The sequence below is a fragment of the Betta splendens genome, chromosome 13 (genome assembly GCF_900634795.4).
Source record: "Betta splendens chromosome 13, fBetSpl5.4, whole genome shotgun sequence".
Classification (NCBI taxonomy): domain Eukaryota; kingdom Metazoa; phylum Chordata; class Actinopteri; order Anabantiformes; family Osphronemidae; genus Betta; species Betta splendens.
Genome location: NC_040893.2, coordinates 6255650 through 6269193, shown reverse-complemented (window position 1 = coordinate 6269193; position 13544 = coordinate 6255650). Strand labels below are relative to the sequence as shown.

Genomic DNA, 13544 nt, shown 5'->3' with positions numbered 1-13544 from the left:
ACAGCAACATGTAAACATTTTTTTGTTTTAATTTTACTACAAGTCTTTCCAATTACTGTTTAACGGTATTTTTTAATGTTATTTATTTTCATTTAATATGTTGTATTAATATGGTGGAAATTTCCCATAAAGTGGCAGGTGAGAGAGATGTCTTTTGAGTGATTTATTGTAAAAATAAGGGAAAGTAAAAATAATGGGGAAAGCAAATCAAAAACATGGATGTTGATCGTGCACATCAACAAACCAATAACCAGCTGGGGAGATCAGTGCACACACCACGAAGGTGTGATGCAAAGAGCCAAAAATCCTCAAGTTGTCTCTGCCTTTTAACCCCTTTCTCTGGCTCCGGTGGAATGTCTCCCTGCACCTTATCTTGCCATGAGTAAGAATGTTTACATTCACACTTCTGCATCATCGGTATCTTGTAATCAAAAAGAAGGAACACCAAGCTTTGAAGACAAGATGCATTCGGTTTTACAGCCTTGAGTCTGGTGAGGAATCAGATAGTTAGGTAGCCAGAGACCGGGGCATAAAAGACAGACACATATCATAAACTATTAGTCAGTTAAACAGAAAATCAGATGTATAAACGTGATGTATGACAGGGCACAAGTTAGTTAGTTATATCCAGCACATGTGCTGGATAAGAATGAGCAAAAGGCACAATTTTTCCCACTACAATTAACTTTTTTATTTAATTCCTAATTTTTCTACTCTTAAGTTTCTTCAAATTGAACCAGTTTTTAATTTTTAAAGATGACTGCACATTTATTTCTTTTTTTTTACTGATGTTCAGTGTGTCTGTTGTTGACCTTTTGTATTTCTTTTTCAGATGCACAAGTGGTGTAATGTATAAGTGTAGACTGCCTGTAAGAATCCTGATTCACCAGTGCAATTAATCTTTCATTGCTCTGCCCTGTGGGAAATAGGTGAATAAAAAGGACAGCATGTACTGTCAACTGTGCCCTCATCACTTTAAAGATGCAGAGAGACTTTTCTTACTGTCACGTTTTTCTCCTTTGTTTGCCTGTTTTCTGCCTGAACACAGTCTGTGGCTGTAAGCAATTTGGCAGTTTTAACATGCCAGGTTTTTTTAAACAGGGAGACATAATGATTGGGGGAATTTTTCCAGTTTTCCTCAAAGAGATATTCACAACTTCAACATTTGAGAGGAAACCACCTGACATGAAATGTGAAGGGTAGGTTTTAGTATGCAGAGTATGTTTATGCCTACTTTTCAAACATACAAACTATGTACATTCTGTAAGCAAAAATAAATCTAATTCAATAACAACAACCTTTCAGATTTGACCTTCGGTCTTTCCGTTGGACCTATGTGATGATGTTTGCTATTGAAGAAATTAACAAAGATCCTGTTCTCCTGCCAAATGTATCTCTTGGCTACAGGATCCTTAGCTCTTGTGCTTCTCCAACAAGTGCTTCGCTCGCTGCTCTAGCACTAGCCAGTGGTTTAGAAGACCCCAATTTAACTTCCTCTTGTCCTGCAGCTATTTCTGCCCTCATAGCAGAGTCAGGATCATCTCAGTCTATAGCAGTGGCTGGAGCTCTTGGACCATTTCAGATTCCAATTGTAAGAGTCCGAAAAATATAAAAGAATATTTAAAGAATATTTAATTAAAATAATATTTTATATCTTCTTACAGTTTTTGTATTGATTTTGTCTTTCAGATAAGTTACTTCTCAGCATGTGCCTGCCTAAGTGACAAAGTCAAATATCCCACAGTGGATTGGTGTCATACAGTCAGACAATGAATATGGCAAAAGTGGTGTACAGGCATTTATGGAAGAACTTAAAATGTTTGGGGTTTGCATTGCCTTTGTTGGAACAATTCTACGTACATATACTATTGATAAACTTCTGCACGTTGTGGAAATGATCAAGCTGTCAACTGTCAAAGTCATTCTGGGTTTTGCTACTGAGGGCGACTTTTACCCTTTGATGACGCTGATAGTAAAACAAAACATAACAGGGATTCAGTGGCTTGCTACACATGCCTGGATAACAGCAGCTCGACCTTCCTCTGTGGAAATGTACCAGTCTTTTGCTGGAGCCCTCGGGTTTGTGGGTGAGAAGGCTTCTATCTTGAACCTGAAACCTATTCTCACAAGCATTAGTCCTTACAAGGATCCAAATGCAGCTTTTGTGAGAGATTTCTGGGAGTATATGGTTGGTTGTAGACCTGTTTCACCCGGGGAGAAAATTGAAATTAAGGAAATGGGTAAAATATGTACAGGTATGGAGACAATAGATTCCCAGCATACATTCTTTGATGTAACAGAGCTCAGAGACCCCTATAATGTGTATAAAGCGGTTTATGCCATTGCACATGCTCTACATCAGTTGCTATTCTGCCAATCAGTTGGAGAAAAAGCAGTGAAACCTTGTCTGAATATATCAGGAATTCAGACCAAACAGGTTAGAAATAGTAAAATTGACACTATCCCAAAATGTTACGTCTGTTTTAATAACAGTTAATAATATGGACAATTTGGAATGTCTAATATGAGATTTTTTTTGTTTGTCAGGTCACTGAACAGTTACAAAAAGTAAATTTTTTAAATAAGTCTGGAGATAATGCCTTCTTTGATCTGAATGGAAACCCACCAGCCTATTATGACCTGATCAACTGGCAGCTGATTAATGGGAAGGTGCAGCATGTTACAGTGGGTCATTATGCCTCTGTTGCTAATAGTGCTTTTGAGCTCAGCATCCTGGAGGATAAGATTGTATGGATGACTGGAAAAATGGTAATCATGTAATAGGAAACTAAACACAAGTGAAAATCTTGTTTTGCTTTCACAGTAACTAAAAGACCCTTTATTGATTTTATTTTCAGGTTCCAACATCCTTGTGCTCTAATATTTGTCCAGTAGGAACCAGAAAATCTCAAATTAAAGGAAAACCTACCTGTTGTTTTGACTGTATCCCATGTGATGATGGAACTATAACAAATTCAACAGGTAACACAAACCTGCATGAAAACCTTGTATGGCGTTGATTACTAAACACAACATATAATGGCCCTATATGACAGACATAAATAAAATGTAAAGCAAAGATCAATCTTTGTGTTTCTCCTCATCAGGTGCAGCAGAGTGCTCACCCTGTCCACAGGAATACTGGTCCAATGAGAGGAAAGATGAGTGTATTCCTAAAGCCATTGAGTTCCTGACATACCAGGAACCCATAGGAATAGCAGTCACAGTGGTATCTTTGCTAGGAGCCTCTCTGTCACTGGCCACGCTAATGGTATATATCCGCTACAGAGAAACTCCTTTGATTAAGGCCAGCAACTCGGAGCTGAGCTGTTTCCTGTTGTTCTCTCTCTTGCTGTGTTTTCTCAGTCCTCTCACTTTCATTGGCAGACCCACAGTCTGGACATGCATGCTACGCCACACAGCGTTTGGTGTGACCTTTGCCCTTTGTATTTCCAGTGTCTTGGGAAAAACTATTGTTGTTGTCACAGCTTTCAAAGCCACATTTCCAGGCAACAAAGCTGCAACTAAGTTTGGTCCCTCACAGCAAAGGATCATCGTTTGCTCCTGCACTGTGATCCAGATAATCATCTGTGTATTGTGGCTTAGGCTGAACCCACCTTTCCCAGACATGGTTTTCAGATACAACAATAAGAATATTGTTTTAGAATGTAACCCAGGCTCTGAGGCAGCTTTCTACGCAGTGCTGGGCTACATAGGACTGCTGGCAATAACATGTTTAGTTCTGGCGTTTCTAGCTAGAAAGTTGCCTGATAACTTTAATGAGGCTAAGTTCATCACATTCAGTATGCTGATTTTCTGCACTGTGTGGATCACCTTCTTCCCAGCCTACATCAGCTCTCCAGGGAAGTTCACTGTAGCTGCTGAAACATTTGCAATTTTGGCTTCAGCTTTTGCTTTATTAATGTGCATTTTTGCACCTAAATGTTACATCATATTGTTTAAACCAGAAAAAAATACAAAGAGACACCTCATAGGAAAAGCCTGAATACTAAAATCTATAATGTGATGATGATGCTGTTATAATATTATAATAATTCTACTGCATGATTATTTAGCATTCTGAATCATTTGTATTCATAAACTTATTCCTAAGATTTAGAAAACTAAAAGATTTGATTTTACAAAAAAACTGTATCATACTGTAGTTAACATTTGAATGTTTTCCTGTGAATTTTAATGTTCTATCTATTACTACTTAAACTTTATTTTGTCAACGAAATATTGCAATAAACACTAAACTGTATACAAAGTTTAGTATTAGAACATGAACATTTTCATGTTCAGACAAGTGACAAAGGTCACTTGTCTGAACATGAAAATTTTCATTGTGTCACATTCTGGACAAAGAGAAGAAGCTTTGCATGCAAAAATACAGGTTTTCCAGAAATTGCATAGCTTTGGGATGACTTTTGTACACTCCTAATGTAGGTTGCGCTCATCTAGTTTTTATTCCCAACCAGGGGCTATGGTACTGTAGATTGTCTGTTACCCTGTAATCTTCAGTACAAGAGATCAGGGCGGCCTTGCACATCAAAGTGGTTATTTTGTTAGTTGTTTGTGGTTTGGTAATACAGATTTCCTAACTTAGGCCGAGGTGAAGAAATTCATCCAGCTAATTCATTGCTTTAATCCTCATGTGTACCTGCTTCACACTCAAAAGTGTCAGGGACTCGGGCAGGCGGCGGACCCACATGCACAGCACGGAGGCAGGATTATGATCAGACAGAGGTTTATTTCTCACGGCAGGGTCAGACGGTCCAGGTCATACACAAAAGGGTCACGGCAAAAATACAGGCAAGGATCAGGCAAATCTCACGGTCAGTTAGTTAGTCCAGGTTCGGGCAGGATAAACGGTCAAGGTAATACAGGAACAAACACGAGGGTCACGGAACACGGAACACGGGAACGAGGAAACTCAGGGAAACTAAGACTCTCAGGAAACTCAGGAAACACGGAAACTCAGAACTCTCAAGAAACACGAATACACTGAAGAAATACGAATACAACAATCTGGCAACTGGGGTCTGTGAGTGGTGAGGCTATATACTGGTACTGATTACTGATTGGTAACAGGTGTGGATACTGGGAACCGGAGGGTGACGACTGGGTAAACAGGAAGTTAACAAAATAAAACAGGATGTGGCGTGACAACAAGACATGGCGTGACAACAAGAAACAACTAGAACAAAAACACAGATCATGACAGTACCCCCCCCCCATGGCGCCTTCCACGGCGCCCACGGAAGCCCCCCCCCCCAAACCAGGGCGGGCGGAGGGTGGTCCCAGGAGGAGGGACCGAATCCCAACCCCTCAAGGCAAACGAGCAGGGTGGGTGGAGGGAGGACCGGAGGAGGGCCAAAACAAGAGTCCACATGACCCGACAAAAGTCCACGACCAGGAAAAACAACAACGACGTCTCGCCGCTCCCTCTTAAGGCGGGTGGAGACGCGGCGAGATCCTGCCTAGCCGCCGCTGAGGCAGAGGGGCACACCCAGTGCCCTTGGGCTGGGCCAGCGTCCACGGGGATCCCCCCCAACGGCGGTGTCCTCCTGGCGGACGCTGATCCAGGAGGCTGAGGAGTCGAGGCGGACGGCGCCGCAGGAGGCAGCGCCATCCAAGCAACAGGATGCGCCGAGGGCGAGGCACCAGTCCTTGACAGCCGAGCCAAGGACGAGGCAGGAACCAGCGGCATCCTCCTTGGGACCACCGCGACGAGAAAACATGAACCAGCGGCGTCCTCCTTGACCACCGCGACGAGAGACAGGAACCAGCGGCGTCCTCCTTGGACCACCGCGACGAGAGACAGGAACCAGCGGCGTCCTCCTTGGACCACCGCGACGAGAGACAGGAACCAGCGGCGTCCTCCTTGGACCACCGCGACGAGAGACAGGAACCAGCGGCGTCCTCCTTGGACCACCGTGACGAGAAACAGGAACCAGCGGCGTCCTCCTTGGACCACCGCGACGAGAGACAGGAGTAGGTGCGGCCGGAGCCGGGCCGCCAGGAACCGATGCAGGTGCGGCCGGAGCCGGGCCGCCAGGAACCGATGCCGGTGCAGCGGGAGCCGGACCGCCAGGAACCGATACAGATGCGGCCGGGACTGCGGCGGGCGCAGCCCCCTCCTGGAGGTCCGCCGGGACTGCGGCGAGCGCGACCCCCTCCTGGGGGTCCGCCGGGACTGCGGCTGGCGCGACCCCCTCCTGGAGGTCCGCCGGGACTGCGGCGGGCGCGACCCCCTCCTGGAGGTCCGCCGGGACTGCGGCGGGCGCGACCCCCTCCTGGGGGTGCGCAGGAACTGCGGCTGGCGCGACCCCCTCCTGGAGGTGCGCAAGAACTGCGGCTGGCGCGACCTCCTCCTGGAGGTGCGCAGGAACTGCGGCTGGCGCGACCTCCTCCTGGAGGTGCGCAGGAACTGCGGCTGGCGCGACCTCCTCCTGGAGGTGCGCAGGAGCTGCGGCTGGCGCGACCTCTTCCTGGAGGTGCGCAGGGGCTGCGGCTGGCGCGACCTCCTCCTGGAGGTGCGCAGGAGCTGCGGCTGGCGCGACCTCCTCCTGGAGGTGCGCAGGAGCTGCGGCTGGCGCGGCCTCCTCCTGGAGGTGCGCAAGAACTGCGGCTGGCGCGACCTCCTCCTGGAGGTGCGCAAGAACTGCGGCTGGCGCGACCTCCTCCTGGGGGTGCGCAGGAACTGCAGCAGGCGCGACCTCCTCCTGGAGGTGCGCAGGAACTGCAGCAGGCGCGACCTCCTCCTGGAGGCCGGCGGGCGCTGCGGCTCCGAGGGTGACAGGGACTGGAACGACCTCTCTCGGGCCGACAGGAACGGGGACTGGAACGACCGCTACAGGGCCGACAGGAACGGGGCCTGGGGCGACCTCTACTTGGCCGACGGGAACGGAACCAGAGACAGGAACGCCCTCAACTTGGCCGACGGGAACGGAACCAGAGACAGGAACGCCCTCAACTTGGCCGACGGGAACGCCCTCAACTTGGCCGACAGGGACAGGAACTGGAACGACCTCAACTTGGCCGACAGGGACAGGAACTGGAACGACCTCAACTTGGCCGACAGGGACAGGAACTGGAACGACCTCAACTTGGCCGACAGGGACAGGAACTGGAACGACCTCAACTTGGCCGACAGGGACAGGAACTGGAACGACCTCAACTTGGCCGACAGGGACAGGAACTGGAACGACCTCAACTTGGCCGACAGGGACAGGAACTGGAACGACCTCAACTTGGCCGACAGGGACAGGAACTGGAACGACCTCAACTTGGCCGACAGGGACAGGAACTGGAACGACCTCAACTTGGCCGACAGGGACAGGAACTGGAACAACCTCAACTTGGCCGACAGGGACAGGAACGACCTCAACTTGGCCGACAGGGACAGGAACTGGAACGACCTCAACTTGGCCGACAGGGACAGGAACGGGAACGACCTCAACTTGGCCGACAGGGACAGGAACTGGAACGACCTCAACATGGCCGACAGGGACAGGAACTGGAACGACCTCAACATGGCCGACAGGGACGGGAACGACCTCTACTTGGCCGACAGGAACAGGAACGACCTCTACTTGGTCGACAGGAACAGGAACGACCTCTACTTGGTCGACAGGAACAGGAACAGGGACAGGAACGGCCTCAACATGGCCGACAGGAACAAGAACGACCCCTAACGGGCCGACAGGGACTGGAACGGCCGCAACATGGCCGACAGGGACTGGAACGGCCGCAACATGGCCGACAGGGACTGGAACGGCCGCAACATGGCCGACGGGAACTGGGACGGCGTCCTTACTAGCGCCGACGGGAACAAGAACGACCCCTAATGGGTCGACAGGAACTGGGACAGCGTCTCCTCCGGAGCCGGCATGACCGCTTACAGCTGCCAAGCTCAACGGAGTAGACGTCGGGCCTGATTGGGTGGAACTAACAGATGTCAGACGGACGGTGCCCTCTGACTGGGACAAGGACTGAGCGTGACTGGACTGGACTGGGACGTGACTCGACTGGACCTGAGCGTGACCGGACTGAACGGGAGCCTGAACTGGGCTCGACTGGGCTGGGCTCGACTGGGCTGGGCTCGACTGGGCTGAGCTCGACTGGGCTGAGCTCGACTGGGCTGAGCTCGACTGGGCTGAGCTCGACTGGGCTGAGCTCGACTGGGCTGAGCCCGACTGGGCTGAGCCCGACTGGACTGGGGCCTGAACTGGGCTCGACTGGACTGAGGCCTGAACTGGGCTCGACTGGGCTGGGGCCTGAACTGGGCTCGACTGGGCTGGGGCCTGAACTGGGCTCGACTGGGCTGGGGCCTGAACTGGGCTCGACTGGGCTGGACTGAAACCTGGACTGGGCTCGACTGGAGCGGGGCTCGACTGGACTGAGACCTGGACTGGGCTCGACTGGACTGAGACCTGGACTGGGCTCGACTGGACTGAGACCTGGACTGGGCTCGACTGGACTGAGACCTGGGCTGGGCTCGACTGGACTGAGACCTGGGCTGGGCTCGACTGGGCTGAGACCTGGGCTGGGCTCGACTGGGCTGAAACCTGAACAGGGCTCGACTGGGCTGAAACCTGAACAGGGCTCGACTGGGCTGAAACCTGAACAGGGCTCGACTGAACGGGAACCTGAACAGGGCTCGACTGAACGGGAACCTGAACAGGGCTCGACTGAACGGGAACCTGAACAGGGCTCGACTGAACGGGAACCTGAACAGGGCTCGACTGAACTGGGGACCGAACAGGGCTCGACTGAACTGGGGACCGAACAGGGCTCGACTGAACTGGGGACCGAACAGGGCTCGACTGAACTGGGGACCGAACAGGGCTCGACTGAACTGGGGACCGAACAGGGCTCGACTGAACTGGGGACCGAACAGGGCTCGACTGAACTGGGGACCGAACAGGGCTCGACTGAACTGGGGACCGAACAGGGCTCGACTGAACTGGGGACTGAACAGGGCTCGACTGAACTGGAGACTGAACAGGGCTCGACTGAACTGGAGACTGAACAGGGCTCGGCTGGACTGGAGACTGGGCAACACACGGCTGAACTGGGGACTGGGCAACACACGGCTGAGCTGGGGACTGGGCAACACACGGCTGAGCTGGGGACTGGGCAACACACGGCTGAGCTGGGGACTGGGCAAAACACGACTGAGCTGGAGACTGGGCAAAACACGACTGAGCTGGAGACTGGGCAAAACACGACTGAGCTGGAGACTGGGCTAAACACGACTGAGATGGAGACTGGGCTAAACACGACTGAGCTGGAGACTGGGCAAAACACGACTGAGCTGGAGACTGGGCAAAACACGACTGAGCTGGGGACTGGGCAGCGCGCGGCTGGACTGGAGACTGAACAGCGCGCGGCTGGACTGGAGACTGAACAGCGCGCGGCTGGACTGGAGACTGAACAGCGCGCGGCTGGGCTGGAGACTGAACAGCGCGCGGCTGGACTGGAGACTGGGGACCGCGTGAGAGCAGGAAATCCTCCCAGGGGAACAACCATGGAGCTGGGCAGGTTGGTGCAGGCACGATGGTCCGACGGGGCGGGGAGGAGGAAACCGAAACCATCGGCGGTGCGACCGGCGCTGGCGTGGTGCAGAGCGCGTCGCTTAACTCGTCAGACTTCGCGCACAATCGCTCATAGAGGCGATGAACACTGGGGTGTTCTAACGCGGTGTCATCGTCCTCCAGCGTCAATATCGCCACCTCCACGGCGCTGCGCTGGTCCTCCGGGTTACTAGCCCGTCGGTAATCCTCCGCGAGGATTTTAAAATAAACACGTAGGTCGCTGGGTAGCTCGGCGCAGGTGAACTCCATACTTCCTCGGGAGAGTAATATTCGCCGTAAAAAAAAACAAGAAAAAGCAGTCACTGACCTGACCGGAGGCTGAGTGCTGGCTGGGTCCAAGTTTGGCCAGATTGTTCTGTCAGGGACTCGGGCAGGCGGCGGACCCACATGCACAGCACGGAGGCAGGATTATGATCAGACAGAGGTTTATTTCTCACGGCAGGGTCAGACGGTCCAGGTCATACACAAAAGGGTCACGGCAAAAATACAGGCAAGGATCAGGCAAAACTCACGGTCAGTTAGTTAGTCCAGGTTCGGGCAGGATAAACGGTCAAGGTAATACAGGAACAAACACGAGGGTCACGGAACACGGAACACGGGAACGAGGAAACTCAGGGAAACTAAGACTCTCAGGAAACTCAGGAAACAAGGAAACTCAGAACTCTCAAGAAACACGAATACACTGAAGAAATACGAATACAACAATCTGGCAACTGGGGTCTGTGAGTGGTGAGGCTATATACTGGTACTGATTACTGATTGGTAACAGGTGTGGATACTGGGAACCGGAGGGTGACGACTGGGTAAACAGGAAGTTAACAAAATAAAACAGGATGTGGCGTGACAACAAGACATGGCGTGACAACAAGAAACAACTAGAACAAAAACACAGATCATGACAAAAAGCACCTGTACAGACCAAATGATTACAGATACCAAGGAGTCACAATGAGTTATAGCAGCTTCCTCTTATATGTCACAGTTATTGTGGTTGCTGGAAATGTTTTCAGTGGTAAGCATACTTTTACCACACAGGATGTGTTGATTTGTGGGTCTGAACCAAAATGACAAGAGTTTCCCTTATGCAGCCTGGCTTAGTCACACACAACCTGTTACTTTTTACATCATCGAGGAGTGGCTATCAGTTCATTTGAAGAAACCTTTTCCACAATATAATATGAGAGAGGACGCTGTTACTTTAACTCCAAAGTTGGTGCTTTATTCAGCAAAAGCAAACAGCGAGTGATAAACCAATCAAAGATTACAGATGTCGATCAACACAGTGGTTAATTTTTAAAATCTATTGCTGCGTGTTTGGGCCTGAGGGCTGATTAGCGGGAGAGCTGGTTGTTAATTTTCTTCCATCCAGTTTGCTCCTGTTCAGAATGTGATTCTCCCCATGATGCTTCATCCCATCCAGGTGAAGATGCTCAGCTGCCCACAGACAGGTGACCTTATTGATGGTTCTTTCGTTCCTCCCTTGTTCCTCAATTTTATCCAGACTGACAGTTTACCCCAGCCACGACGTCTTCTGCCCAACCAGCCAAAATACACATTTTGTGCCATATCATCCAATACTCTCATTGAACTCTTTAACCTTACTTTTACCTTGGCAAACAACTCCATCAATAGGGCCGAAATGTAAAATTAATAACATAACATCAACATTATTTTTTATAAAATCATCAATAAGAATCAACAAACTGATTTGATCTGTTTCCACTCTTCCTCCAAGCCTGGAGTTTCCAGTCTGAAGGTTACTTTACTTCCTTCTGGGCCCCTCTGGACCCTTATTCTTCCTTCTCCTTGAAACTTGTACTTCCCTCGACTCCTTCTGCTCATAGCCTCTTCCTGGGACCTAAGCTCAGATCTGTTTCATTCTCCTCTGCGTTCGTTTCTCCATTTCTTTGACAAGATGTATTGGCCAAACCAATTGTTTACCAACTTTTGTGATCTTTCATCACTCTTTCATACTTGCTTACTTACTTAAAAAATATTGAACTTCAATGTCTCAATAAGTTGTCTGTAAGTTTTCATTCCATAAAACCTTGTAGATCATCCACACAGCCCCTGTCAATGTGTGGTTTTTAGTCACACTCAGTGAACAAGCTGTTCTTAGGGGCAGGTCACAAGTAGAGCTGCTCGTCACACCTTTATGTGAAAGTGAATGCCTTTTTTTAACCCATCACAAGAATACGATAGGTGGCTATAGTGCAACATTAAGTATGTAAGCCTCCGTAACTCTCCACAGAAGAAGAAGACGACGACATAACATGGACCTCAAAAGAGCAATAATAGCATTAAGTTTTTTCGTGAGTGGAGTACGCACATTTATTTGATCCCAAATCTGAACCTGAAGATGGAGAGGAGGCTGCTTTACTCTGTCTTGCTTGTGCTGCTACTCATAAATACAGTATACATATACATATTTTATTAAAAAATGTTTTAATATTCAGAGTAATCACTGCAGGATGTACCTGGGAACAAACATAGCATTGGTTTAAATAATATATTGACCTTACATATTTTTACTGTTTTTAGTAATGATTGATATATCTAATATTATCAGTCAATTAGGTCGATTTTAGGAGCCAATTACTGCAATATAACTAATAGAAATGTAGTTTTTTTTATCATTCTTGATAAACCTGACAGTAATATAGTATGTCACTGTATCTCAAGTCTAACAGGTATCTATCTAGTCTACACAGGCTAGTGTGGTGATGTGTCGTTCGGGAACGATTCATTCAAAATGAACTTTTAAAAACGAATCTTTTATATGACTTGGGAGAAACGAGTCTCTCAGTGAACGATTCGTTCATTTCCATGCAGTACCTTCTCTCGCTACATGGCAGCACCTGCTGAAGCTTAGTCAGCAGGACAGAAAACATAAATGATTTGTTCACGACTCACTTAACTGAGCGTCCTTCCTCAGGGATTCAATCTTTTGTCACGTGACAGCCAGGCCGCTCAGGCTCTTTGGTGAGCTTCAAGCTCTCCAGTTTGTTTCTGATTCGTTCCTACTGATCCTTACGGATTGTTTGTTTATTCGTTCATTTGTCATGTGACCGCTACCAAGAGACTGTCGCGCTGTTAAACAACAATGGCAGGGAAGATGCAGGACATAAGCCACGCTAATGTGGTGTGTATTTGTTAGATTTTCACATGATTTGAATTGCTTGTGGCATTTTGTGATTATAATTTGTTCGCTGAAGCAAATCCTGTTGTCTTTAGTATATAGTTTTTGAGAACTGCGGCCACTTTTACAACACCTGCAGCTACCTGAGTGATGATGATGATGTCTGAAAGAGAGAGGTCCGGTGTAGAGCGGAGCAGCAGCTGGTCGATTGGAACACAACAGAAAGAAATTTCTAAAAAGTGGATTTTGCATGATCAGTTTAAGTTTAGAACCTGGTGTGGTAAACTTTCTTTCTTTAACCCAGAAAGGAATTCAAAACTACTTTGCCACAGGAAGAACCTAGTGACCATTGAACTTTCTTCTAGTGAGTCCCGCTCTTTTCACAGATTCAGCTCTTGTGGCGCCGAATAGGCTCCTTATTTATTATCACTCTGCGCATCGTATTTTAGCCAAATTTAGCTAAAATAGGTTTATGTGTTTCTAAGCATTTGTTTATTCCTTGTTTTCATAAAAAACGTTTCATTCAAATATTTAGGTCCTAACATTAGAACACTTTAGATAATAGTGTTTAGTAGAGGTTGACAGATATTTTCATTTTACAAAGTCTGCACTCAGGTTTGCCATCTCCAATGTCATTGAAATGCATCCTTTTTTTGGTTTTCGGTAATTTTATATTTTTTTAATTTATAGTTTGCCTTTAAATCTGGCTTCCTGTCTGTGTACCTGTACCACTACACTCGCTGTCCTAGGAGCGTCTGGCCCCCTTACGTCAATCCTTGTACGTGATTGGCCGAATGCTGTGC

At 48.4% G+C, this 13544-nt stretch overlaps 1 pseudogene; it reads left to right on the top strand.

The window, feature by feature from the left end:
• The first annotated feature begins 499 nt into the window (after nt 1-499).
• On the top strand, nt 500-4006 carry LOC114868145 (vomeronasal type-2 receptor 1-like; annotated as a pseudogene).
• Nucleotides 4007-13544: the final 9538 nt, after the last annotated feature.